Here is a 26,890-nt window from a genome sequence, read left to right as displayed (position 1 = left end):
AAGGGGCTGGTGGTCCGAGGCAGCCTGTGGTGCTTACTGTCCCTAGGGATGAGAGGAAAGGGATAAGGAAGCCTCTTTACGGTGAAGCCTCAGGTATGTGAAGCCACAGGTATCTCACCTGGTGACTGTCATCAGACACGTGCCTTGGGTGACAGTTTCAGGGTTCAGGTGGTTGTTACTGTTATGATGTTTGCCCGACAAGGACCCAGGTATCCAGGGATCCAGAGCACAAGACCCCTGGTGAGGGGAGGGTCAGATGAGAATGAGCAGGTTCAAGTGGTCAGAGTGGGAGGGACTCCTGGAGAGACTGAACTTCAACTCTTCCTGTCAGGAGCTGTGGCTATGTCCAGGAGAGATGACAAAGGTGACCCAGGACATTGAGTGAGTCATTGAGACATTGGATATGAGGACAGGGCAGAGAGGACCCTGGTGACTGCTCAGATGTGGGATGTGAGGAGGGCTCTACCCATGCAAGTTACAGGATCCCCCAACCCCGAGCCCACAGGTGACCCTTACACTGGGGATTCTGAGTGCTGTGCGTGCCCAGCAGGGACACTGGATTGGCTGGACCTGAGTCCCTGTAAGGGCAGGGTTGGTCTGTAGGGCCAGAGTCTTCTCTGTGGGTGTGATGTAAGCAGGAATGAGCAAGATGGAGGTGATAAGGCTTGGTTTGGAGGAGTTGGTAGAGGAGCCCAGGGACTTGGGTCATCTCAGCTTCCCAGGGGCTCAGCTGGGGCTGGAGGAGCAGGATGCTGTGCTCAGGGCGTGCTTCAGGAAGGGTGATGTGTGTGGTTCCAGGGTCAGGCAAGAGGGTCAAAAATTAATCAAGAAAACTCCCCACCTTTTGTAGGTAGAGACAGTGGCCTGAGTGTCAGGGGCAGGAAGATGCATCATGAGGCAGGAGCAGGCACTCAGCCTCCCAGAGACCACACCCTGGGTGCAGCACTCAGCCCTGCAGGGAGCGGCAACAGATGTGCCTACAACCCTAATGTCCAGGCACATGCAACAAATGTTTCTCCCTCATTGCATCTTTCTCATGTGGAATAGAATGAGCAGTGATATGATTTGGCTATGTTCCCACCCAAATCTCATCTTGAATTGTAATTCCCATAATCCCTACATGTTGTGGGAGGGACCTGGTGAGAGGTAATTGAATCTTGGGGGTGGTTTCCCCCATGCTAGTCTCATAATAGTAAGTTCTCATGAGATCTGATGGTTTTATTAAGGGCCTCCCCCTTTGGTTGGCTCTCATTCTTCTCACTGATGCTGCCATTTGAAGGACATGTTTGCTTCCCCTTCTGCCATGATTATAAGTTTCCTGAGGCCTTCCTAGCCATGCTGAAGGTGAGTCAATTAAACCTCTTTCCTTTATAAATTACCCAGTCTCCAGCAGTTCTTTATAGCAGCTTCGGAACGGACTAATACAGGCAGCTTTTCCTGCAGTCTCTTTCCATCCATGTGCTGCCTGCTGTGATGCCTGGGAATGGGGTGGGCCCCCGCCCCCCGCCACTGAGTCACTGTCCAGGGTGCTGATGTCCATGAACTGTTGAAGAGCTGATGAATTGTGATCTCCCAGTTACTTCTGCTTTCTTTTATTCTTAACAACTGAGCATGTCACCAAGGAGAAGATAGAGAGGTACTAGGGGCATGGAGAGCCCTCTGTCTCCCTCTCTCAGGACCTGGAGGGTGCTGGGGACATCACTACAGTCAGGATGACCTCATCCAGGTACCCATGTATAGTTTGTAATGAATGATGATGAGAAAATGGCCTTGAGAGGAGTGATGGACAGAACAAGAGCCTCTCAAAGATGTGCTCATCCTCATCCCCATATCTGTGAATAAGTCTCATGGTAAAAGACACTTTACAGATTAAAGGAAAGATCATGAGATGGGGAGTGATAAGGCTTGGCTGTGTCCCCACCCAAATCTCATCTTGAATTCCCATGTATTGTGGGAGGGGCCTGGCGGGAGGTAATTGAATCATGGGGGCAGGTCTTTCCCATGCTGTTCTTGTGATGGTGAGTGGGTCTCAGAAGATGTGATAGGTTTATAAGGGGGAGTTTCCCTGTACAAACTCTCTTTTTGCCTGCTGCCATCCATGTAAGACATGACTTGCTCCTCTTTCCCTTCTGCCATGATTTTGAGGCCTCCCCAGCCATGTGGAACTGTAAGTCCATTAAACCTCTTTCTTTTGTAAATTGCCCAGTCTCAGGTATGTCTTTATCAGCAGCATGAAAATAGACTAATATGGTAAATTGGTACCAGTAGAGCGGGGTGCTGCTGAAAAGATACCCCAAAATGTGGAAGCAACTTTGGAACTGGGTAACAGGCAGGGGTTGGAACAGTTTGGAGGGGTCAGAAAAAGACAGGAGAATATGGGAAAGTTTGGAACCTCCTAGAGACTTGTTGAATAGCTTTGCCCAAAATGCCGATAGCAATATGGACAATAAAGTCCAGACTGTGGGGTCTCAGATGGAAGTGAGGAACTTGTTAGGAACTGGAGCAAAGGTGACTCTTGTTATGTTTTAACAAAGAGACTGGTGGCATTTTGCCCTAGCCCTAGAGATTTGTGGAACTTTGAGCTTGAAAGAGATGATTTAGGGTATCTGGTAGAAGAAATTTCTTTCTTTTTCTTTTTCTTTTTTTTTTTTTGAGACAGAGTTTCACTCTTGTTGCCTAGGCTGGAGTGCAGTGGCACGATCTTGGCTCACTGCAACCTCTGCATCCTGGGTTCAAGTGATTCTCCTGCCTCAGCCTCCCGAGTAGTTGGGATTACAGGCATGCGCCACCACACCTGGCTAATTTTGTATTTTTAGTAGAGATGGGGTTTCTCTGTGTTGGTCAGGCTAGTCTCGAACTCCTAACCTCAGGTGATCTGGCCACCTCAGCCACCCAAAGTGTTGGGATTACAGGCATGAGCCACCACACCCAGCCCTCTGGTGGAAGAAATTTCTAAGCAGTGAAGCATTCAAGAGATGACTTGGATGCTGTTAAAGTCATTCAGTTTTATAAGGGAAGCAGAGCATAAACATTTGGAAAATTTGCAGCCTGACAATGCAATAGAAAAGAAAATCCCATTTTCTGAGGAGAAATTCAAGATGGCTGCATAAATTTGCATAAGTAATGAGGAGCTGAGTGTTAATCCCCAAGACAATGGGGAAAATATCTTCAGGGCACATCAGAGTTCTTCACGGCAGCCCCTCCCATCACAGGCCCAGAGGCTTAGGAGGAAAAAGTGGTTTCATGGGTTGGGCCCAAGGTCTCTGTGTTGTGTACAATGTAGAGACCTGGTGCCCTGCATCCCATCTGCTCTAGCTGTGGCTGAAAGGGGCCAACATAGAGCTTGGGCCATGGCTTCAGAGGGTGCAAGCCCCAAGCCTTGGCAGCTTGCATGTGGTGTTGAGCCTATGGGTGCACAGAAGTCAGGAATTGGGGTTTCAGAACCTCCGCCTAGATTTCAGAAGAGGTATGGAAACACCTGGATGCTCAGACAGGAGTTTGCTGCAGGGGCAGGGCCCTCATGGAGAACCTCTTCTAGGGCAGTGCAGAAGAGAAATGTGGGGTTGGAGCCCCCACACAGAGTCCCTACTGGGGCACCACCTAGTGGTGCTGTGAGAAGAGGGCCACCGTCCTCCAGACCCCAGAATGGTATATCCACTGACAGCTTGTACCACGTGCCTGGAAAAGCTGCAGACACTCAATGCCAGCCCATGAAAATAGCCAGGAGGGAGGCTGTATCCTGCAAAGCCACAGGGGCGGAGCTGCCCAAGACCATAGGAACCCACCTCTTGTATCAGCGTGACCTGGATGTGAGACATGGAGTCAAAGGAGATCATTTTGGAGCTTTAAGATTTGACTGCCCCACTGGATTTCAGACTAGCATGGGGCCTATGGCCCATTCGTTTTCGACAATTTCTCCCATTTGGAATGGCTGTATTTACCTAATGTGTGTACCCCCCTTGTATCTAGGAAGTAACTAACTCGTTTTTGATTTTGCAGGCTCATAGGCAGAAGGGACTTGCCTTGTCTCGGATGAGACTTTGGGCTGTGGACTTTTGAGTTAATGCTGAAATGAGTTAAGTCTTTGGGGGACTGTTTGGAAGGCATGATTGGTTTTAAAATGTGAGGACATGAGATTTGGGACGGGCTGGGGTGGAATAATATGGTTTGGCTCTGTCCCCACCCAAATCTCATATTGAATTACCACATGTTATGGGAGGAGCCTGGTGGGAGGTAACTGAATCATGGGGGCAGGTCTTTCCCATGCTGTTCTTGTGATGGTGAGTGGGTCTCATGAGATCTGATGATTTTATAAGGGGGAGTTTCCCTGAACAAGCTCTCTCTTTTTGCCTGCTGCCATCCATGTAAGACATGACTTGGTCCTCCACCTTCTGCCATGATTGTGAGGCCTCCCCAGCCATGTGGAACTGTAAGTCCATTAAACCTCTTTCTTTTGTAAATTGCCCAGTCTCAGGTGTGTCTTTCTCAGCAGCATGAAAATGGACTAATACAGGGAGATTATTGTGGTTTATCCAAGATGCGTCCAAAATAACACAAGGCCCCTTTCTTATAAGTAAGAGAGGGAGACAGGTGTGGGTGGAGATGTGGAGACAGAAGCAGAGGACAGAGTGGTTTCAAGATGCTGCACTGCTGTCTCTGAAGATGGAGAAAAAGGACACAACCAAAGATGTAGGCAACCTCTAGGAGGTGGAAAAGGAGAGGAAACGGACTCTGACCTGGAGCTTCCAGAAAGCACACAGCCATGAGGGCGCCTTGGTTCATGTTTTTATGTCACTCAGCTTGTGGTAATTTGTCACAGCATCAACAAGAAACTAAAGAGATGTCACCTTTCCTCATCTGATGGTGTATGCAGGTGGGATAAGGGGTCATTTAGAGTTAAATCCTGATGCAAATCCTGATGTAAATCAACCCATTACCAGTTGTTTTCTTACCTCTCGTCTCATGATGAACAGCCTGTGGCAGTGGCAGAACACCCTTGGGAACCGTAGCTCTGTGCTTTAGTGCAGGGACTGGCTTGTTTGTGGGAAGGTGGCACCTGGTCCAAGTGAACTTACATGAGATCATCACCCTTCCAGGGGCCCTCAGGGAAGGGCTGAGAGCCGCTGGCCCAGGTGTGTGGAGGAGCTGCAGGTGAGGCAGGGCTGGAGGGGCCAGGGAGAGGAGCAGACAGGTTGTCCTGTCACCATGGGAGCCTGCATGAGCTTTAGCTTGGGGAGCCCTGCTCCTCTGACCTGGACGCTCCTGTGTGGTGAGGAGGCTTGCTCAGTGAGATCCACGCCAGGGGGTAAATTGGGAACTGATGGGAAATGAGAGGCTAGAGTCCTGGGTAGTGCCTGGGAGGACCTTGCTTGAGGACTGAATTTTTGGTCTGTCCCCACCTTGATTACTCTGACAGCCCCTCTCTGTGTCCCACCAGGGGTAAAGATGTCCTGAGCAGTGGCCATTGGGACAGAGGAGAACTTGGTGGCCAGGGCTAAGCATCCAGGATCCTGGATTTGGGGACAGGCAAACTCACTTGTGGAGGACAGTGATAGACAGGGCCGCCAGGGCCTGGGTGAAGAGGGCAGGAGGGCTCAGGACACTGGAGGCTGTGTGGGGGTCACACTCACGACCTGTACCACCCATGGATGCTCCTGCATTGCCTACCTTTGTGTGGACATCAGATGGCCCCATCTTCTGTGCTCCTGAGACCCCACATGCATTCACAGAGGGACCCAGGCTGGGGCTGTGCATGGCCTTGGTCCCTGGGGTAGTGGGAAGACAGCTGAGTGCTTGGCTGGCTGGGCAGGGCTCCTGTGAATACCGCCCTTTCCTGTGTAGGGTCCACCCCAGCCTGACTCCCAACCCCCTATTCCCGTCTCCCAGGGAAGAGAGACTGGGGTTGAGATAAGGCGTTGATATTTTTCCTGTGTGACCTGGGAGAGAATGGACATGGAGTTTCAGGGCAGTTTCTGCTAAGTTCCCATGAGCAGAAAAAGAGCCAATGAGAGGAAGGGTCCTCTTTATTCAGATCCTTTCCAGGTGACCCCGGGTGGGCCACAGGCCCATTCACTTTCCCTGCAAGCCCCCGCTTCCTGTGGTAATGAGAGGCCTTTGTCCTGACCCACCCAGAGCCCAGCGCAGCCTGTCGGGATCTCCAGATATTCAGCAGGGACCCCCATCCCTCCCTGTCCCCAGGCCTGTGTCTCCTCAGGACTCAGAGCTGGTTCTCTGGCTCAGGCTCCATGTCCTTCCCCATCCCCAGGGCTGGGGGCTTTGAGGATGCTCCATCAACCCACAGGAGCAGCTCCCAGAGGAACCTAAGAAACCACATCTGCTTTGTGGTTGACCCAGCAGTAAATGTTTGTGTCATGGTTTAGCGATTCCTGAAAAAAAAAAAAAAAAAGAGAAGAGGCCTTGACCCCTGTGGCTTTCTCAGAACAGAGTCTGGTGTCTCCCAGGCTCTGGGCCCATCCAGGGCTGCTCTGATGCTGAACCTGGCTGTGCTCAGGGGGTTCCTGTTCCCAGGCCCCTTCCTCATCTACTCACCACCCCCGGTTCTGTTTGCAGTTTCCTGAATCTCAGAGCTCAGCCAGGTGTGGGTGGGGGCAGATCCTGGGTCCCCCTGGAGCCTGTGGGACCAGAACACCTGTGGCCCACACTCACCTCATAGATGGGAGCGGCTGTCCTGGGGTCGGGTAGCGGGGCCTGGGCAGGGGAGAGAGGGGATGTCAGGGGACAGAGAGGGAGAGACATGGAAGGTTCCTGTCTCTGATCGGCCGGGACTTACTTCCCTGGGTCTGCTTCTGGTCATTTCCCCTCAGGAGTGACCAGCTCTGCCCCTGAGCTCAGCCTCCCAGTGTGGACACAGCACCCCGACCCCTGTCCTGGCTGGGCCCACCCTGCACCCTTGTTAATGTGGGCCCCTGACTGATGCTCCCAGTGTCCACTCTGCACCTGCTGCACTCCAGGGGTCTCCTCAGGTGACAGAGGGCCCCGGGGTGGGGTCAGCACAGGGCGTGGGTGGTCCTGGCCCTGTAGGGAGGCCTGGATCTTGGCTGGAGGCACTCACTTTGACCTGACTGTTCTGGGGAAAGGTGGGTTTGTGCTATGCTGTGGGGTTGATGGTCCCCCTGCCCTGAACCTGTACTGCTGGGACCCCAGTAGAAAGGGGCTGGGGAGGGGATGGGCTTACAGGGTAGGTGGAGTTTTTTGAGGGACCATGGCCTGGGTGACAGAGACAGGAGTCAGCAGCCGGGTGGAAAGAGAGCTTGGGCCCCTCACGGAGGAGGGCATTGGGGTCCTGAACTCCCAGAGAGTCAGGGAGAAGGGGCGTCTTACCAGGAGAGACCCTCCAGCCATTTTAGGGGCCAAGTGAGCAAGTGAGTTTGCAGAGGTGACCCATGACCAAGAGCCCACAGGTCAGGGCTGACCTGGCCAGTCGGGGTCCCCTGCAATGACATTTTATGAGACTCCTCCTTGAAGCCCCATGGAAAGGATCAGAGAACCTCAGAGGGTGACTGGCAGGAGTGGACACTGTGGGCCAGGCCTAGGGGTTCCCAGCCACACCCAGGCTGAAGGGACACCGGGGAGCTGCTCTCTAAAGTCATGTTGGGCACTGGACCTAGGAGAGGTCAGGCTTATTTGTGAGGAGTGCAAGATTAAAAGCCAAACTTTGGAGTTAGAACAGGGGATGAAGAGGGGACCCTATTTCCAAAGAGGGGCATGGAGATCTCCTTTCTCCATTGGTTCTGTAGCAGGAGCTGAGCCAGGTGAGGGGATTGAAGACTTTACAAAGCCACATCTGTCCTGGCCAGAGGGGAAGGACCCTCAGGCAGATGCTGGGCCAGGAGAACATTGACCCAGGGATGCAGGAAAGAAACTGAGGGCCCAGGGAAGGAACCAGATCATGGGAGTTTGCCTGAGAGGAAGGGTTAAGGCCCCAGAGGGAAAGCAGGGCCAGGCACATGTGCAGGACACTGAGGGGACCACAAGTGTCTTGGATTCTCCCAGAACTCAGTGTCCCTGCTGTGGCCAGACCCTGCACTCAGGGCCGGTGATGCTGAAATGGGACAACAGCCTTGTCTTCTCTCTCTACCCCTTGGCAAGAGACATAAAGGACATTCTAGGACATGCCATCCTGGGGCCCAGTTTCTCTTGTCTCACAGCTCAGGGGCTGCGGGAACTGCATTAGCCATGGGGGCACTGACCCTACCCAGCCTGTCCAAGCTGTTATACCCTTCACCGTGTGACCATGCCCAGGACTCCCTCTCATATCCTGAGCCTGCAAATCCCCCCTCGCTTGGTGGGTGGACTCAATAAACAGCAGGAGGTACCGGGTTACTGAGCACCCCCTGCCCCGCTCCCTTCCTCCAGGCAGCTGTGGCTTTGCTGTGTGAGGGAACTGGGACCACACTCAGGGTTGAGACCTTAACCGGGCTGAATTCACAGAGGAGGAAGCTGTTGAGGAAGCAGCCCAGGGTCAGCAGCTGGTGAGGGAGGAGCTGTGGAATGAGAGGGAAGGATCATCTCTTGGGGAGGGCTCAGAGAGCCTGGCCCTGAATACTGGGCGGGGTCTCCTTCCTCCTGGCCTGGGGTCAGCCTGGGGGGTGGAAGGGAGGCCGGGGAAAAGCTGTAGTACCTTCCAGTCCTGACGAGGAGCAGGAAACATGCCAGGGTGGCCACCGTTGCCACCCCAACCAGAACCCTGGTCACAATGCCAGCGACGGCCCCCACAGGAAGGCCTGGGGCATTTTTTTCTGCAGAAAGGGGAAGGCAAAGGGGATGAAGCCCAAGTCTGTTCCAGGAGGAACCATGAGGGGCCTTGCAGGGCAGGGGCTTGTTCAGGGAGGAAGGAAATGCCACGGAGTTTGAGTGTGGTCTGTTGTGCTGTCCTCATAGCTGACTTCCTCGCTCTCCATGGCTGCACCATTTTCTGTGTCTCAGGCTTGAAACACTGGGCTGCATCGACTCCTATGTTCTCCCCCAGGGAGGGTGCACCTCGCCCTGCTTCTGTGCCTTTAAATTCCTTCTTCCTCTCACTTCACGCCTCTTCCCACTTTTTTCTTTTTCTTTTTTGAGATGGAGTCTCGCTGTGTCGCCAGGCTGGAGTGCAGTTGTGTGATCTCGGCTCACTGCAACCTCCACCTCCCAGGTCAAAGCTATTCTCCTGCCTCAGCCTCCTGAGTAACTGGGATTACAGGCGTGTGCCACCACCCCCAGCTAATTTTTTGTATTTTAAGCAAAGACAGGGTTTCACCATGTTGGCCAGGATGGTCTCGATCTCTTGACCTCTTGATCCACCCACCTCGGCCTCCTAAAGTGCTAAGATGACAGGTGTGAGCCACCGCACCTGGCCTTTTCTTCTTTTGTTTTTTTAGACGGAGTCTCGTCCAGGCTGGAGTAGAGTGGCATGATCTTGGCTCACTGCAACCTCCATCTCCCGAGTTCAGATGGTTCTCCTGTCTCAGCCTCCCTCGTAACTGGGATTACAGGAGTGTGCCATCATGCCAGGCTAATTTTTGTATTTTTAGTAGAGACAGAGTTTCACCATGTTGGCCAGGCTGGTCTCGAACTCCTGACCTCAGGCGATCCATCTGCCTCAGCCTCCCAAAGTGCTGGGATTACAGGCGTGAGCCACAGTGCCCAGTCTTCCCTCTGTTTCTTCTTTTCCATTCCATAATTGTCATACAGAGCTAGCCCTTGCTGTCAACTCAATGCTGATGAGCGGGGATGATGCTCTTTGACTGTTTTCAGGGGTCTTCCATGTGCCAGGCACAGTGGGCACCAACCTACCTACAGCTCATCTCATCCTCCTATCACCTTGAGGGAGAGGGGGCATCACCCCCATCTGCAGAGTTAGAATCTGAGACTTACAGTGCCTCAGTAAGTCAAGGAAGATCACAGAACTTGTACATGATACAACCAAATTTTAACCAAGGTCTCCTTGACTTAGCTAATAACAAAGTTCATAAAAATAATAATACTAGTTGATAGCACTGATTGAGCCCTGGCTCTGTGCACTACCCTGTTAAGGGCTTTAATTACATTAATCTTCGAATAAACATCCTCACAACCATCCTGAGATCCAAGTGTTTGTTAAAATTCTACAGATGAGGAAACTGAGGTCTAGGAAGTTGAGTGTCTTGCTCAAGGTCAAACACGTGGTATATTCCCGGCACTGACTGTCAGGCCTCTGAGCCCAAGCTAAGCGATCATAACCTGTGACCTGCACATATACATCCAGATGGCCTGGAGCAACTGAAGAACCACAAAAGAAGTGAAACAGCCAATTCCTGCCTTAACTGATGACAGTCCATCATTGTGATTTGTTCCTGCCGCACCCTAACTAATCAATTGACCTTGTGACATTCCCCCCTGGACAATGAGTCTCATGATCTCTCCACCGTGCACCTTGTGACCCGCCCCCTGCCCACAAGAGATAACTACCTTTAACTGTAATTTTCCACTACCCACCCAAATCCTGTAAACCTGCCCCACCCCTATCTCCCTTTGCTGACTCCTGTTTCAGATTCAGCCCACATGCACCCAGGTGAATAAACAGCCTCGTTGCTCACACAAAGCCTGTTTGGTGGTCTCTTCACATGGACGTGCGTAACACTGACCCTGATAGTTGACACAAGGGATTTAGTTCCAGGTAAAAACTGATGAATTCTCCTTTTGTTCCTCACTCCTCAGATCAGAATCTCCCCCTCTGCACTGTGGATGCCCAAGATGAAGGGAGATGAACCCATGACTGGTCTGAGGTCTGCAGATGCCTAATAACAAGCGGCCTCACACAACCCCGGTGGAGGAGAGGAGGGGGCTGTGGCTGCAGACAGACCTCTCATGACTCTAATCTGCCACCTATGGACTGTGTTGTTATAGGAGTTATTAGGAAATTATTTTAGGGAGATAGAGAGGAAAGGGGGTCCTTGGGAAGTTTTTCTTTTTCTTTTATTGAGACGGAGTCTTGCTCTGTTGCCCAGGCTGGAGTGCAGTGGCGTGGTCTCGGCTCACTGCAACCTCTGCCTCCCAGGTTCAAGTAATTCTCCTGCTTCAGCCTCCCCAGTAGCTGGGATTACAGGCATGCACCACCATGCCCGGCTAATTTTTGTATGTTTAGTAGAGTCGAAGTTTCACCATGTTGCCCAGGCTGGCCTCCAACTCCTGACCTCAGGTGATCCATCCACCTCAGCCTCCCAAAGTGCTGGGATTACAGGCATGAGCCACTGCTCGGCCAGTTTTTGTTTCTTTTAAAGCAGTTCCAGAAATGTTTCTTGTCTAGCAGAAAAGCCCCAGCTCTTAGAGTCTGGCTGGCAAGCTTTGATATACAAATGAAGGCCATTAGAAACTGGGTCCACCCAAACATGGGGATTCCTGCCCTCTTCTTGCCCTTGCTCCCATATGTGCCTGGCAACATGGTCGCCCCCACATATCCCCACGTGTGTAGAACCATCAAGGCTCCCTGCGTTTGCATATTAAAAGGCCAGGGTGGGAGGGTCAGTTTCTTCTTGGGCTACGTGAATGACATGGCTGGTCAAACCAATCCCCTGAGCCCTACTCAAATCAGACACCACGTCCTCCGGCCTCCTCATACAACTGGCTGTTTTCTGCTGCACTTAGGGTTTCCTCTTTTTGCTTGGAACCCCGCTCCATCTGTCCCTGTATGGGGGAGCTTTTTCCTTTTTTTTGCCTATTAAACTCTTTGCTCCACATGTGTCTGTGTTGTTTTATGTAGATTGGCACAAGACCAAGGATCCTGGTATTGCTCCAGTCATCAGAGCCATATCAGTGTGACCCTAGTCAGTGACTGTGTCCCTATGCCTCAGTTTCCTTTCAATAAATAAGATAAATGCTATTTGGCTACAAGGTTGTTTATGAATTAACCTCAAAATGTTTACAATTACTTGATCTCAGCTCTGCACAGAGCAGCTGCCCAGATGAACAGCATGTATGTATTTGAAATGCTTGTTCCCCAGTGGTGTAAAGAAATAGCACCTGAACATAAATTTAATTTTCTCAGCAAGGCCATTTTATATTTTCTGCCAAAAGGGTACACTCACCAGCAGTTTTGCGATGAGAGTACACTGAACAAAGGAGACAGGGTCATTTATAATCTGACGTGTCTACCTTACTGCTGTGTCCGGTTTCCATTGGCTGGAACAGGTCCTCACATTCTGTATTTGTGCCGATTGGCTAGCAACTTAGAACTTTTTAAAAGAGGCAAAGGCAGAGGAGAACAAAGGAAGGAGGAAGTAACTTGTGGAATGCTAAGAAAGGTAAAAACATCTTCAAATAAGGAAGAGGAACAGGCTATGACCTAATGCTTGCTTGGACCAGTATAAGCATACCAGGGCAAATATTTAGGCTAAATTGTGGGAGCTAAGAACATAAAATACATTGATTTTTTTTTATTAAGGCTAGCAGATATTTAAGAATGTTAGCACATGTCTTTGAGTAAATTTTGCTTCTAAGAGAAGTTGCTATTTATTCCTAATTAGACAGAGAGGAAGGTCTTTGAAGAGGAACCTCTACTTTACTTTTTACATATGCTTATTTGCCTCTAAGAGAAAGGGCCCTGGGCCTGATTTCAGGTGGAGAAGGAGCTGCTAGGAGCATCCTCTCTTCTTTGTTTCCCCTAGGAACACTGAACTTCCAATGGAGTCACCTAAATCCCCCAGGGCAATGGGCTCATGCGCTAGTAATCTTGTCCATCTGTGCTCTACATGCTGAGTCTCAGGTGAATGCTGAGGCTCTGTCCTTGCCCAGATGAGGGCCTGGGGGCTAAGCCCTGGCTAGTGACCAGCTCCAGGAGCCACTGCTCTTGGACAGCTGGTAAATTGTTGCTCCCGGTCAGCCCAGGAGGCAACAACCCAGCTCTGGCATAGGCTCCCCAGGGCTCCACAGGATTCCATAGACCCCTCAGGCCAGACCCTGACTTAGTTCTCCAGGGTCTTCTCAAGGTCATGTCCACAGGGAGGGCACGGGGTGCTTGGCTGAGACTGACCTCCCCCTGCTGAGTGCCCCCCATCAGACTGTCCTTCCTCTGCAGTGAATGTCTGCAGGGTCTGGATGCAGGAAAGGAATTCTGATCTGTTGAAGTTTGTCTACCCTATATGTGTCCTGCAGTAAATGTTCAAGCCCCAACATGGGACATAATACAGAAGGATATGCAGGCACAGCCCAGGCCTGACAATCCCATGTATGTACTGAGGTAGAACTGACCCCCAACAGTCAGAGGCTGTGGGAGAATCACTCACAGTATACATGGAACTGGCCAGATACTTCTTCTTTCTCAGGGTTTATCTTTATGGTGTGTAGGGTGTAGAATCCTGTGTCCTGGGTGACATTCTGGATCAGCAGGGATGCATTGGGGTATATTGTCTCTTGAATGCTGTGTGCAGGCCCTGGGGGTAGTTATTAGAGTTCCTATTACATATCCTGTAATATGGTGGTTGGTCTCCACCCTTTCCCCTTTGTACCAGTTGTAGCCAATAAGATCCTGGAGCAGATTGTGAGTGAGTAGAAGAACCTCCTTCCAACTCTGTGGCATTGGACAGCATGGCTTCAACAGTGAGCCTGGCAGTAGTGGGTGGGTTCCAGAAAGTTAAAACTGAGGCTAAGGTGGGGGAGAGAGCATCAGTCAATATTGGGACCTATGTATTTGGATGGAAAGATGGGGCCCCGGGTTCTGAGGAGGTCTCTTCATCCCCCAGCCCTGGTGTGTGTGTGTGTGTGTGTGTGTGTGAGAGAGAGAGTGAGAGAGAGTGTGAGAGTGTGTGTGTGCACGTGTGGGTCTTGCTGAGTCAAGGTCAGCAGCATAACCCCCATTCCCTCAGCACCTCTGACCTTGGCACATCCCAGTTTGGAATCCTCTTCCCCACGAGTCTGCACAAGCCCCCACCTCTTATTGCCCTCAGATCCTGCTCACATCAGGACATCCTTGGGAGACCCTTCCCCTGACACCTCCTCTAGAGACCCTGGGTCTTTTCTTTCTGACCTTTCCCAGCTCTGTTCCCCCCAGGGCTCTTGTCAGCACCTGACCTCACATTCTAGATCTCTTTGGGTGTCTGTCTTCCTCCCCATGAGAGTGTGAGCTCCGTGAGGGTGGGGACTTGTGTGATGTTGGTTGCACCCCAGTGCCTGGGACAGGCTGCAGACTCCTGTGGATGAGTTCATGAGTGTTCCCAGGACCCTCCACAGCCTGGGGTTTATTTGGCAATTTCGGAGGTTCGTGGGTAAGGACAATGTTTGGTGGCCCTGGTTCTGTTTTTTTCTGGAGTGTTACCCTAACATAACATTTTATTGTCATCAGTTTTCAGAATTTATTGATCAGTGATGGTTCACTTGCAGTATGTTAACAGTGGAGATTGTTTCTCCATTAACAGCTTCAGATCATTGAGATTTTCCTGGTGTGACCCTTGTCCCTCTCTGGTGTCCTCTCCTCTGAGGCTCCAACAGAAGCCCTCTGTCCCCCCTCAGAGTCCCATCCTCCCTAGGAGATCCCAGTCAGTCTCTGTGCTCCCTCCTCCCACCCACTCCCAAGGAGTCCTCCCCTCACCTGTGAGAAGGAGCCCCTGCCAGGGGATGTGCCCTCTGCAGGGAGGGATGAGGGAAGAGCTTGAGCTCCAGGAACGCTCTTGTCAGGGCTGGTGTGACTGTCGGCTCTGCTGTCCTTCCTCCCTGTGTGCTGAGCCTCCTCCCAGCGCAGGAGCACTTCCCAGGGTCATAGGTGGGGGTGGGCTCTGCTCAGGAAGCCTCTCTGCCCCTCCCCGCTCAGTCCTGCCTTCTTGTCCATTCTTTTTTCCTTTCTATCTTCATTTAAATTCCCCAGACTATGCTTTGAGAAGCAAGGTTTATTTGGACTCCTGTCCCTTAACCGGACAAATCACCCTCCCCAGCACTGATCTCTGCTATGTCTTGGCCTTGGGTTTGTCAACACCACACAGAGAGTTCCTGGGGTCCCTGAACCTGGTTTATTGTCTCTATGACAAAGAATCCCTCGGTGTATTCAGGGTCTTCTTAGTGTTCTTAAATGTCTGGGAAGGTTGGATTTCCTCCCAGCAAGGAGGTCACAAAGATGTCTGGGGTCCTAGAAATGGACACATCTAAGGCTAAAGCCCGGGTCTAAGATTCTTACTTGTTCTTTCTGCAGTGCTATGTGACCCTAATTTCCTGGGAGTAACTGAGAATGAAGCTGCATGTTGCTGTAGTATTATGTCATCCAGACCTCAGACATTTTTAGATCACCTTTGTGATTTTCTCTACAGCTTGTACCACATTTATTATTATTTACTTTATACTATTTTTCTTTTTTTTTTTTTGAGACGGAGTCTTGCTCTGTCACCCAGGCTGGAGTGCAGTGGCCCGATCTCGGCTCACTGCAAGCTCTCCACCTCCCGGGTTCACGCCATTCTCCTGCCTCAGCCTCTCCTAGTAGCTGGGACTACAGGCGCCCGCCACCACGCCCGGCTAATTTTTTTGTCTTTTTAGTAGAGACGGGGTTTCACCGTGGTCTCAATCTCCTGACCTCGTGATCCGCCCGCCTCGGCCTCCCAAAGTGCTGGGATTACAAGCGTGAGCCACCGCGCCCGGCTATTTTTCTTTTTTTAAGATGGGATTTTGCTCTTGTTGTCTAGGCTGGAGTGCAATGGCATGATCTGAGCTCAATGCAACCTCTGCCTTCTGGGTTCAAGTGATTCTCCTGCCTCAGCCTCCGGAGTAGCTGGGATTACAGGCATGCGACACCATACCCAGCTAATTTTTTGTATTTTTAGTAGAGATGGGGTTTCACTATGTTGGCCAGGCTGGTCTTGAACTCCTGACTTCAAGTGATCTACCCGCCTTGGCCTCCCAAAGTGCTGGGATTACAGGCATGAGCCACTGTGGCCAGCCCATACTATTTTTTTCTAAATAAACAGTTTACAAAACATCTTTGTTCTATCAGGGCACGGTGGCTCACACCTGTGATCCCAGCTACTCGAGTGGCTGAGGTGGGAGGATTGCTTGAGGCCAGGAGTTGGAGACAAAACATCCTTGTCTTATGCAATATAATAGTCCATGAAATTACAGATTTGATGTGTGCTTAAATGTTTTTCTAACATGCATTAAAATAAACACATGAATATTAAAATTAAAAAAACAGCTTATGTAACTTTCACCTAAAATCAGTTTTGGGAAATGCTGATACAGTGACATAAGCGTGCACTTTATATCCAGATAGACCTGGGGTCAACTACTGGCTCCGTCACTTAACTATGTCAACTTGGACAAGTCACTTGGCTTCTGTGATCCTTGATTCCCTGATTTGTGAAAGGAGGATGGTAAAATCCACCTTGCAGAGTTGTTGGGAATAAGTGAGCTGCTGTGGGAGCCCCGTGCCCAGGCAGGTGTTGAGTACATGATGGTTATCATTGTGGTTATTGCTGTGGAATTCTGGTTATTTTCCAGAGCGAGTGTCTATGCTGGAATATTGGGCTTGTGGCTTTCTGCTGACGTGCATGTGTGATGTTACTTTTTCGCTTGTTAGGACTTGTGGTGCATCTGTCATTATTTTCATGTCACAGTTTTACTATCTATTTGCTCTGCGATTTTTGTCAAGTTGCCTAACTTTTCTGTGCCTCATTTACCTAATTTGTAAAATGTGGGTAACAGTGAACTAGTGTGAGTGTGTATTTCCCAGATCTGACCACTAGAGGGCACAGAAGCACCAGCACCTGCTAACCGTGGGCCTATCAGTGCCGATGGTCTGCAAACATCATTCTCCCATGAAAGGAACCAGGGCTCACTGTAGACATATAGCTGATTCCAGGGCTGGGTCAGGAAAGCCTAGAGGAGACTGGAGCTTTTTGTGGGGCCAGAAAGTAAGGAACTACACGAAAAATGATGGGGATGTGTCGAAAGTTCACAGATTTCCAAGGAGCTCTCAATGGTCAATTTTGGGACAATGTGAACAACATAATAAATAATGATAGTAATGGATTCCAGTTCATAAATACCCATGGATCCATGCTGATATAAATAAATAATTGAATAAATTAAATAAACGAGGGAGCAGAAATAGTTTTTTCCTGTAGCAGAATTCCAGTTAATAAATGTAGAAAGAGTGGTGGAAATAGAAAATCACTATTTGGCTCACAACACAGTAATTGTTATTTGTAGGCAAGGATCATCATGGAATATGAAGGGGCCTGGAATGAGGCAGGAGTGAGAACAGGTGGCGTGATTTTGTTTCCCTGAGAGGAGGGAAGAGGCAAGCCATGAGTCAAAGCCCTTTGATTTTTGTTTGACAATTCTTTCTGTGTTTTTAAATTATCCCAGCCTGTTGCCTTGTCACAGAGTTGGTTGTGGGCTTTGCTACTGCAGGGGTTATAAAGCACCTGCAGGGGCCAGGGACTGTTCTAGGCAGTGGAGCCTGTGTGTGAATTGAAGGGTCAGGCAGGGCCTAAGCGTGGTCTGATGCAAACCACTGATGTGACTTTCTGGAAAATTCTAAAAATAATCTCTGCCTTCAGGAGGCTCAAGTCTAATGAGGGAGATGACGTCCACTTTATAAAGCCTAGAGATATGAGTGCAGTCATCTCTCAAAGTGGCAGAAGTGCACAGGGGACTCTGAGTTGGGTGGAACTTGAGCTGGCCTCACAGGGCGGGGTAGGATTTGGGTTGGTGGAGGGCAGAGAGAACAGCTGTGCGGAGCAGGGATGTGTTGTAGGAGAGGCACTGTTTGGAGCTCTTTGTATGGAGACCATTGAGGGTAGGGGCTGTTTGTGTTCATTTTTGTATTCCCTGAACTCATAGAGCCTGGCCCTTTGGGAGTATTCTATAATTGACTGTCGAATGGAATGATCGTTTTGTAACCTGTTAACTGGGCCTGATGTGTTAGAAAATATGCAAAAGTGCAGCCTGTGTCTTAGAAAATACGTGAAAGTGCAACCTATGAGCAGAAAGAAAATCTTACTGAAAAATGATCCCACGTACACATGGAGCCTGGTGCGGCCGCTTTACTTATGCTGCTGAGTTCTGCATCAGTCCACACTGAGGCCACCGCAGGGGCCGGGAGCTCCTCCTCAGACCTTCCTCTGGGTACCTCAGTCTCTTTACCCCTCTGTTCTCCCAGGTCCTGCTCCCTGTCAGTTCACTCCATCTGGTTTCCCCTCCATGCACTTGGGGTGGGTGTCACATCCTGTCATCACAGGTGGCTTTGGGTCCCTCAGGTCCATTGATTAAAACACCTTTAAAACAAATGGACTTTCCTCTTGTTAACATGACAACTTCTTATAACTCATTTCAAGAACATTATTTGTGTCAAGAGTCTCTCTGATGTACAGAGGCCCTCCCTCCCCCAGGAAGGAGGTCAGGGGAATTTGGGAGAAAACACCGTCCTGTCTGGTTACTTATTTCCCTGTTCTGCAGTGTACTTGGTAGACATTCAAAAATATTTGTTGACTTTGTCCATGATCCACATGGCTCTCATAGAGTCATTTATTCACACACACACATTCAGTGAGGCTTTGAGCGCCTAGTGTATGCCTGGTATTTGCTAGATGGTGGATGCTGAGATAAGGTGTGCTGCTGTCTCTCAGGAGCTCTCACTATACACCTGGACCTAGGGCAATCGAGCCCACTTTGCAGATGTGGAAATTAAAGTGCAGGCAAGTCATAGGACTAGTTCAATGTCACAAGGTCCCTAGCCTCAAAGTTACAGGAGTAAAGCAAGTTTCCTGACTTGCTGGATTTTCTGTTAGCGTGCAGCCACCTGGCTGCTGCAGGTGCAGACATGGTGAACTCCAATAGAAGAGAGAGGATGTTCAGAATGAAGTGGGAGCCCTGAGCACCCTGGATTAACCAGGAGGACATGCCGGGTCCAGCTGTGACTGCACAAAGTACCATTGGGAACATTTGCATTCTCTTTTTCACTTTGAGCTTGAAATGAGGAAAACTGATCCCAGAAAACCAAGAGTGGAAGGTGTTTCACAGGGCATTGGTGAGATGGGTCAGAAAACCCTGTGTTGATGTCTGTCATGGTGTTTGTCACTGAACAGTAATGGTCTGACTTTAAGTGGTTTCCATCTGTAGCCTGGAGCTCTGTGAGGCAGGGACCAGGCGTGATTCACCTTTGTCTCTCCAGTGACAGTACACAGCAGGCTCCGATAAGTATTTTTTTTTTTTTTTTTTGAGACGGAGTCTCACTCTGTCGCCCAGGCTGGAGTGCAGTGGTATGATCTCGGCTCACTGCAAGCTCTGCCTCCAGGTTTCATGCCATTCTCCTGCCTCAGCCTCCCGAGTAGCTGGGACTACAGGCGCCCGCCACCATGCCTGGCCAATTTTTTTTGTATTTTTTTAGTAGAGATGGGGTTTCACCGTGTTAGCCAGGATGGTCTCGATCTCCTGACCTCATGATCTGCCCGCCTCGGCCTCCCAAAGTGCTGGGATTACAGGCGTGAGTCACCACACCTGGCCCTCCGATAAATATTTCTTACAAAATAAAACAGAATAAAAAGTAGACACCTACACAGGTGTGGGATGACTGAGCAGCAGCAGAAGCAGGAAAAGTCAGCGTCCCCAGATCAGCTGATGTGGCATTTGGCTTCTAGATAGGGGTGAGGTGCTAGGACGGGGGTCCTGTGGCTCTGCTGCTCTGGGGAACACCCCTAGGATTTGGAGTGTCTGCTGTGGTTGCTGCACTTCACTTGACCATGGGAAAGTGACCAGAGGGTGTGGGGCTTCAGATGACCCTATATGGGAAATGGCCGAGGGAAGATGGGGTGGGTGGCGCATGGGGTAGTCTACCCATATTTGAAGGTCAGTTGTATGAAAAGATGTTAAACTTATTTCAGCCTATGGGGAGAAAGATGAGGATTGGTGAGTGTGAATCAGACACATTTTGACTCAAGATGAAAAAGAACTGTTACAGTAAAGAAAGTTTCCTTGGAAAATTACAAGTTTACTGGCAGAATTCGAGCCAGGGCTGGGTGTCTGAAAATACCTCTCAGAATGATTTTTAAGGTAACAAGGGCAGAGCTTGGCTTGGAATGTAGTTTTCCACTGATATCACATACTAAAAAAATGTCCTTTGCAATGGGACATTGCTCAGTGATGCAGGCTGAGCTCTCTATGACAGTTACTTTCAGTCATGTGGGCAGCTGTGATTCTCTCCAGTCTGTGACTTGGACTTCACCAACTAGCTCTGTTCCTGCCCCTGCCAGCCCTATCCCCTCCTTTACCCCAGGAGTTAGGGGCATTAACTGATGATGGCCACAAGGTGGCAGTGCTGCTTTTTTTCTTTTTCTGAGACGGAGTCTCACTCTGCTGCCCAGGCTGGAGTGCCGTGGTGCCATCTCGGCTCACTGCAACCTCCGCCTCCCGGGTTCAAGCGATTCTCCTGTCTCAGCCTCCCGAGCAGCCGAGTAGCTGGGATTACAGGTGCGTGCCACCACACCCAGCTAGTTTTTTGTGTTTTTAGTAGAGACAGGGTTTCACCATGTTAGCCAGGATGATCTTGATCTCCTGACTTTGTGATCCGCCCGCCTCGGCCTTCCAAAGTGCTGGGATGACAGGTGTGAGCCACCGCGCCCGGCCCTCTCTGGTGTTTTCTAAAACCTCTACCTGAATGTGGGCAAACCAAAGAGGCTTTTAGGATTAAGAAAAGGTCACGAATGAGGTGAAAGGTAAACTTCATTATTATTTTTCTCTTGTGAGGTGACATAGTTGAGTGTGAAATAGTTGCATTTTAGAACTGGAAGACACTGGAGAGAAGTGCTTCACAAATCTTAATGTGTTCATGGGTCACCTGAAGATCTTGATTAAATACAGATTCTGATTCTTTTGGTGGGGCCTGAGATTCTCAATTTCTAAGGCGCTTTTGGATGATGTCATTGCTGCTGGTTGGTGGACCACACTGTGAGTAGCAAGGCTTGAGGGTCATTTAGAGATTAATTCTCATTCCATGTGATTTATGGCTGAAGAGAGACCAAACTACAGAGAGAGAATATAACTTGCCTTCCGTAGCCATGCCCTCACTGCATGACTTTTTGCATTTAAACCTAGGGCTTCAGCTTCTCCGTCCAATTCTCGTTTCATGCATCACATGGCCCCTACGCTGTTGTTGGTGCCATCTCTTTACCTTAGGAACCCAGAACCCCATTTCCACCACCCACTGATCTTGGCTCAAGGTTTCACTTTGATTGGTTCTGCCCTTACTCAAAACCTTGAGGGGCTCTTCTATAATCACAAGATCAAGTTTCAACCTCTGTGTCTACTGTTCATGCCTCTACAACATGTGATTCCCCCTTTAGCAAGCTTACATAACTTCCCTGTTTTTTTTAACTGACTCTTTCTGCTCTAGCTCTCCCTGCTCCTTCCTGTTCCCCACACATACTTCGTTCAGGTCTCTCAATGTTAGTGGTGGTTACATGGTCTCTGGTGTTAGACTCACCGCGTTTCTAATCCCATATCCACCACCGACCTTGGCAAGTTACTTCCCCTTTCTGAGGATGAGCATCCTCCTCTGAAATAATATCATGTATTGATTGAGAGATTAAATAAAGTAACATTTGCAAGCCCACTTTCCTTGTCATTCCTCGGACCCTCTTTAAAACTAGCATCTACACAGGGTGGGGAGCATCACACACTGGGGCCTGTCGTGGGGTGGAGGGAGCGGGGAGGGATAGCACTAGGAGATACACCTAATGTAAATGACGAGTAAATGGAGTGCAGCACACCAACATGGCACATGTATACATATGTAACAAACCTGCACATTGTGCACATGTACCCTGGAACTTAAAGTATAATTAAAAAAAAACAAACCAAAACCAAAAAAAGCTAGCATCTACAGTGGTGCCTGACACCTGGTTCCCTGGCTTATGTTTCTCCATGTCTCTGCTTTCCTAAGGCTGAACCATTCAAGGCCTAACCTGAACCCTGTCTCTTTTGTGAGCATTTCTTTCTTTCTTTCTTTTTCCTTTTTTGTTTTGTTTTGAGACGGAGTCTCACTCTGTCGCCCAGGCTGGAGTGCAGTGGCACAATCTCGGCTCACTGTAACCTCCACCTCCCGGGTTCAAGCAATTCTCCTGCCTCAGCCTCCTGAGTAGCTGGGATTACAGGTGCATGCCACCATGTCCAGCTAATTTTTTTTTTTTTTTGTATTTTAGTAGAGATGGGGTTTCACCATGTTGGTCAGGATGGTCTCGAACTCCTGACCTCAAGTGATCCGCCCGCCTCGGCCTCCCAGTGTTAAGATTATAGGCATGAACTACGATGCCCGGCCTTATGAGCATTTCTGACCCAACTGATCCCACCATTCTATAAATTGTTTCACCCATGTACTGGCATTTAATTATGTCCCAGTGAGACCCCATAGGGAGGCTGGAAGAGTATTGGCTGTGTGAGAATTGAAGGTGAATTGAGTGAGCTCCTTTCTTACTACCCCGTGAGTGTTAGAGCTGCCATCTCTTTTTTTTTTCAGCTATTGCCAGCAGCAGTTACTCCTGCACCAGCTGCACCAGGCCCTGGGCAGGCAAGTGAATACCTCAGGGATTGTTCCTGTCAGGGTTCTTCCTGCCTCTGGGTTTTGGTGAAATTGGCGTTTTCTTTTGCATCTTATCAGATGGCCCCTTTGAGGAGGTTATTGATGATATCCCTTTATGGAAACCCTAAGATAATAACTCCAAGGAAGTTGAGCACGGTAGTTTCTAACTTAAACAGCTTGGTGGCAGGAGATGTGTACACTTTCCTATTTCATAAAATTTACAACAGATTCAGAAGAGATTAAGGACAAAGGACCAAATGGGGAGGACAGGTTTGTTTAAGGGAGGTCATGTACTTTCAATCTGGAGTCTATCAATTGTTCATTCAACTCTATGTGGAAGTGTGCATCTTTGCATGTGTGGTCATATATTTGGATCACATGATTCATAATTCTGTCCCTGTCAGTGGCAATTAGGAGCTCATGTCATTCTTATGAGAATAAACTATATGGGTGTGCACTATTACTGAAGCCAGGGCTTCTGATATCTGGAGAGAAAATAGGCCAGGAGGGCTGGTCACTTTACTTAGTGCCCTGCCTTTCTCTCTCTCTCTTTTTGAGATAGAGTCTCACTCTGACACCCAGGCTGGAGTGTAGTGGAGTATAGCTCACTTCAACCTCCACCTCCTGGGCTCAAGTGATCCTCCCATAGCAGCCTCCTGATTAGCTGGGACCACAAGCACATGCCATCATGCCCAGCCTATTTTTTGTTTTGTTTATTTGTTTGTCTGTTTTTGTAGAGATGGGGTTTCACCATATTGCCCAGGTTGGTCTTGAACTTCTGGGCTCGAGTGATCTAGCCATTTTGGCCTCTTCCAAATGCTGGGATTACAAGTGTGAGCCACCCTGCCCAGCCCTGCCTTCTCTTTTTATTAGACAGCAGTCTACTCACTTGTCATGTTCCCAGTAAAGGGATTTTTAACCTTCTCGTTTTCCTACCAGGGGTCCATGCCAAAGTCCATATGTGTTTAATTGTGTCTAGAATTGGATGTTCTTTTTGAAAAGAGCAGCCCAATTAATGGCTTCTTAGCTGATTTCCAGGATTCTAATCTTCATTGTCTAAACTTTGGGTTTCCATTCCTGGATACTGGTTAGAGTCACTTGTAGGGCATTTAAAATGTACCAATGTCTGTGCCTTCCCCAAGTATGTCTGATTGGATTGGTGCATTGTGTGGTCCAGGCATTGGTTGTTTAAGAATGCTTCCAAGGAAAATGGTCATTTTATTGTGGAGGAATTTTAGCCCAGGGCTCAAAGTTAACATCCCATTAATTAGAGATATCGACGTCTTAGGGCATCCTAATATAATGGATGGAGAAGGCACAAAATCACCTCTTTGGTTTTCTTGACCGAAGTGTATAACCTCAGTTTAATCATGAGAAAAAATTAGAAAAATTTAAACTGAGGGTAACTCTACAAAATAACACGCCAATGCTTTTAAAAAATGTTAAGGTCGTGAAGGCAAAAGAAATTCTGAGGAACTGTCCCAGATTAAAGGAGACTGAGAGGACAAAACAATGAGATGCAATGTGTAATTGTATATTGGACCCTGTTCCAGAAAAAGGACATTAGAGGGAAGATAAAGAGGATTTGAATAAGGTCTGCAGATTCATTCATTATATGATGTCAGCGATAATTTATTGATTTTAATGTTTGCACTGTGGTTATCTAAAACAATGTTTGGGGAAGTTGAGTGAAAAGTATATGGGGACTCTATTTTTGGAACATTTTTGAAAGTCTGAAATTATTTCAAAATAAAAGTTTGAAAAAAAAAAGGAGAAGAAATCTAGATATTTCTATTAAGTTGCCAGAGTTGAAGGCCATTTCCCAAGTTATCTTGCCTAATATTGCAGAGTAATCTTCATGGAAATGCTGTTTGTCACGTTTGTGAGCTTCTCAGAGCTTTCCAGTGACTTCTCTTATCTGTAGGACGGAGTTCCCATAACTTTGGCTGCCACTCAGAGCCCTCATAGCCCGGCCCCAATCTACTCCCTTGATTTACATTGAAGGACCTGACCCACATTTTACTTTCTCATTTCCAAACATTTTCTAATTCTTTTCCCTGTTCATATCATACCCTTGCCTGTCTTCTCAGCCTCCTGAGTTGTTCTTTGTCCTAAAGGCCCGTTTCAGACCCTGTCTCTTCATTGAAGCCTGTATAGTTATTTCTGTTAGAAGCAGTCATCTTTCCTTTCTTTGAATTCTTATAGGTACAATGGTGTGGAGTGAAACATGAGTTTTATTTTATTATATTATATTTTAGAAAAAAATCAATTTATTCTGCTCATTAAAAGTTTTTCTTTTAAAAAAAATCTTAAAATTTTGATTGGAGAAGGATTAGAGATTAAATTGTTGATGTTTGAATTTCGTTGTGGTTTAAAAAAACTTTTATTTTAGGTTCAGGGTACATGTGCAGCTTTGTTATGTAGGTAAACTTGTGTCACAGGGGTTTGATGTACAAATTATTTCATCACCCAGCTACTAGGCCTAATAGTAGTTGTTTCCTGCTCCTCTTCTTCCTCCCACTCTCCACCCTCTGGTAGGCCCCAGTGTCTGTTGTTCCCCTTTTTATGTCCATGTGTTCTCATCATTTAGCTCCCATTTATTTTTTAATTTTAATTTAATTTAATTTAATTTTTTTTTTTGAGACAGAGTCTCTCTCTATCACCCAGGCTGGAGTGCAGTGGCGCGACCTCAGCTCATTGCAAGCTCCGCCTCCCGGGTTCACGCCATTCTCCTGCCTCAGCCTCCGGAATAGCCCGCCACCATGCCCGGCTAATTTTTTTGTATTTTTAGTAGAGACGGGGTTTCACTGTGTTAGCCAGGAGGGTCTCAATCTCCTGACCTCATGATCCACCCACCTCAGCCTCCCAAAGTGTTGGGATTACAGGCGTGAGCCACCGCACCTGGCCTTAGCCCCACTTATAAGTGAGAACATGCAGTATTTGTTTTTCTGTTTCTGTGTTAGTTTGCTGAGGATAATGTCCTCTAGCTCCACCCATGTTCCTGCAAAAGAGATGATCACATTATTTTTTATGGCTGCATAGTATTCTGTGGTGTATATGTACCACATTAAAAAAATGCAGTTTTCCATTGAGAGGCATTTCGGTTGATTCTATGTCTTCTCTATTGTGAACAGTGCTGCAGTGAACATTCATGTGCATGTGTCTTTATGATAGAATGATTTATATTCCTCTGGGTATATACCCAGTAATGACATTGCTGGGTCAAATGGTAGTTCTGTTTCTAGCTCTTTGAGGAATTGCCATACTGCTTTCCACAATGATTGGGATAATAATTGACACTCCCAGCAACAGTGTATAAGCACCCCCTTTTCTCCACAACCTTGCCAGCATGTTACTTTTTTTGACATTTTTTATAATAGCCATTCTGACTGGTGTGAGATGGTATCTCACTGTAGTTTTGATTTGCATTTCTGTAATGATCAGTGATAGTGAGCTTTCTTTCCTATGCTGTTGGCCACATGTATGTCTTCTTTTGAAAAGTGTCTGTTCACCAGGCGGAGTGGCTCACATCTGTAATCCTAGCAGTTTGGGAGGCTGAGGTGGGTGGATCACTTGAGGTCAGGAGTTCAAAACCAGCCTGGTCAACATGGTGAAACCAGCCTGGTCAACATGGTGAAATTAGTTGGGTGTGGTGGCGGGCACCTGTAATCCCAGCTACTTGGGAGGCTGAGGCAGGAGAATTTCTTGAACTTGGGAGGTGGAGGTTGCAGTGAGCTGAGATTGCGCCACTGCACTAAAAAAAAAAAAAAGTGTGTTCATGTCCTTTGCCCACTTTTTAGTGGGTTTTTTTTTCTTGTAAATTTGTTTAAGTTCTCTATAGATGCTGGATATTACATTTTAGTCAAATGCATAGTTTGCAAATATGTTTTCCCACTCTGTAAGTTGTCTGTTTACTCTGTTGATAGTGTATTTTGCTGGAAGCATGAGTTTTGGATTCAGAAATATGTGAGTCTGAGTCCTAGTTCCACCTTTTATCAGGTGAGATAAGGGACAAGTTAATTGATGTCTTGGAATAGAGGGATAATAGTGCCTATTTAAAGGGTCATTGTGAGCATTGGATGAGGTACAAACATAAAGGTCCCCAGCATGTAGCAGATTACTTCCTCTTCATTCCTGTAGCTCAGTGGTTCCAAAGGTATTGTGGGTGGTGTGAACTTTCTTATCAAAATTTTCTATAGATCCTTCAACTAGGATGACCTTGAACTGAACTGAATGCTTAGGACTTTAAGAAGTTCAACTGACATTTGGATTTTTGTGAACACAACTCAGTAAATAAGTTATCTGTCAACAGAGGAATGTAACTCAACAGAGGAAGAAGGTAATGACAATGGGATTGTA

General features: G+C 48.3%; 1 protein-coding gene and 1 pseudogene across 1 annotated transcript in view; one reads left to right on the top strand and one right to left on the bottom strand.

Annotated features, from left to right (window-relative positions):
• LOC116480610 (carcinoembryonic antigen-related cell adhesion molecule 1-like) overlaps positions 1-26,890 on the top strand; it is a 1,172,951-nt gene that overhangs the window by 755,307 nt on the left and 390,754 nt on the right.
• LOC116480423 (carcinoembryonic antigen-related cell adhesion molecule 3-like) lies at positions 6,668-18,858 on the bottom strand (annotated as a pseudogene).

This window comes from Hylobates moloch, unplaced genomic scaffold, assembly GCF_009828535.3.
Source record: "Hylobates moloch isolate HMO894 unplaced genomic scaffold, HMol_V3 SCAFFOLD_13, whole genome shotgun sequence".
Taxonomy (NCBI): domain Eukaryota; kingdom Metazoa; phylum Chordata; class Mammalia; order Primates; family Hylobatidae; genus Hylobates; species Hylobates moloch.
The sequence above is the reverse complement of the archived record's forward strand: the minus strand, read 5'-3'. Positions and strand labels throughout refer to the sequence as shown.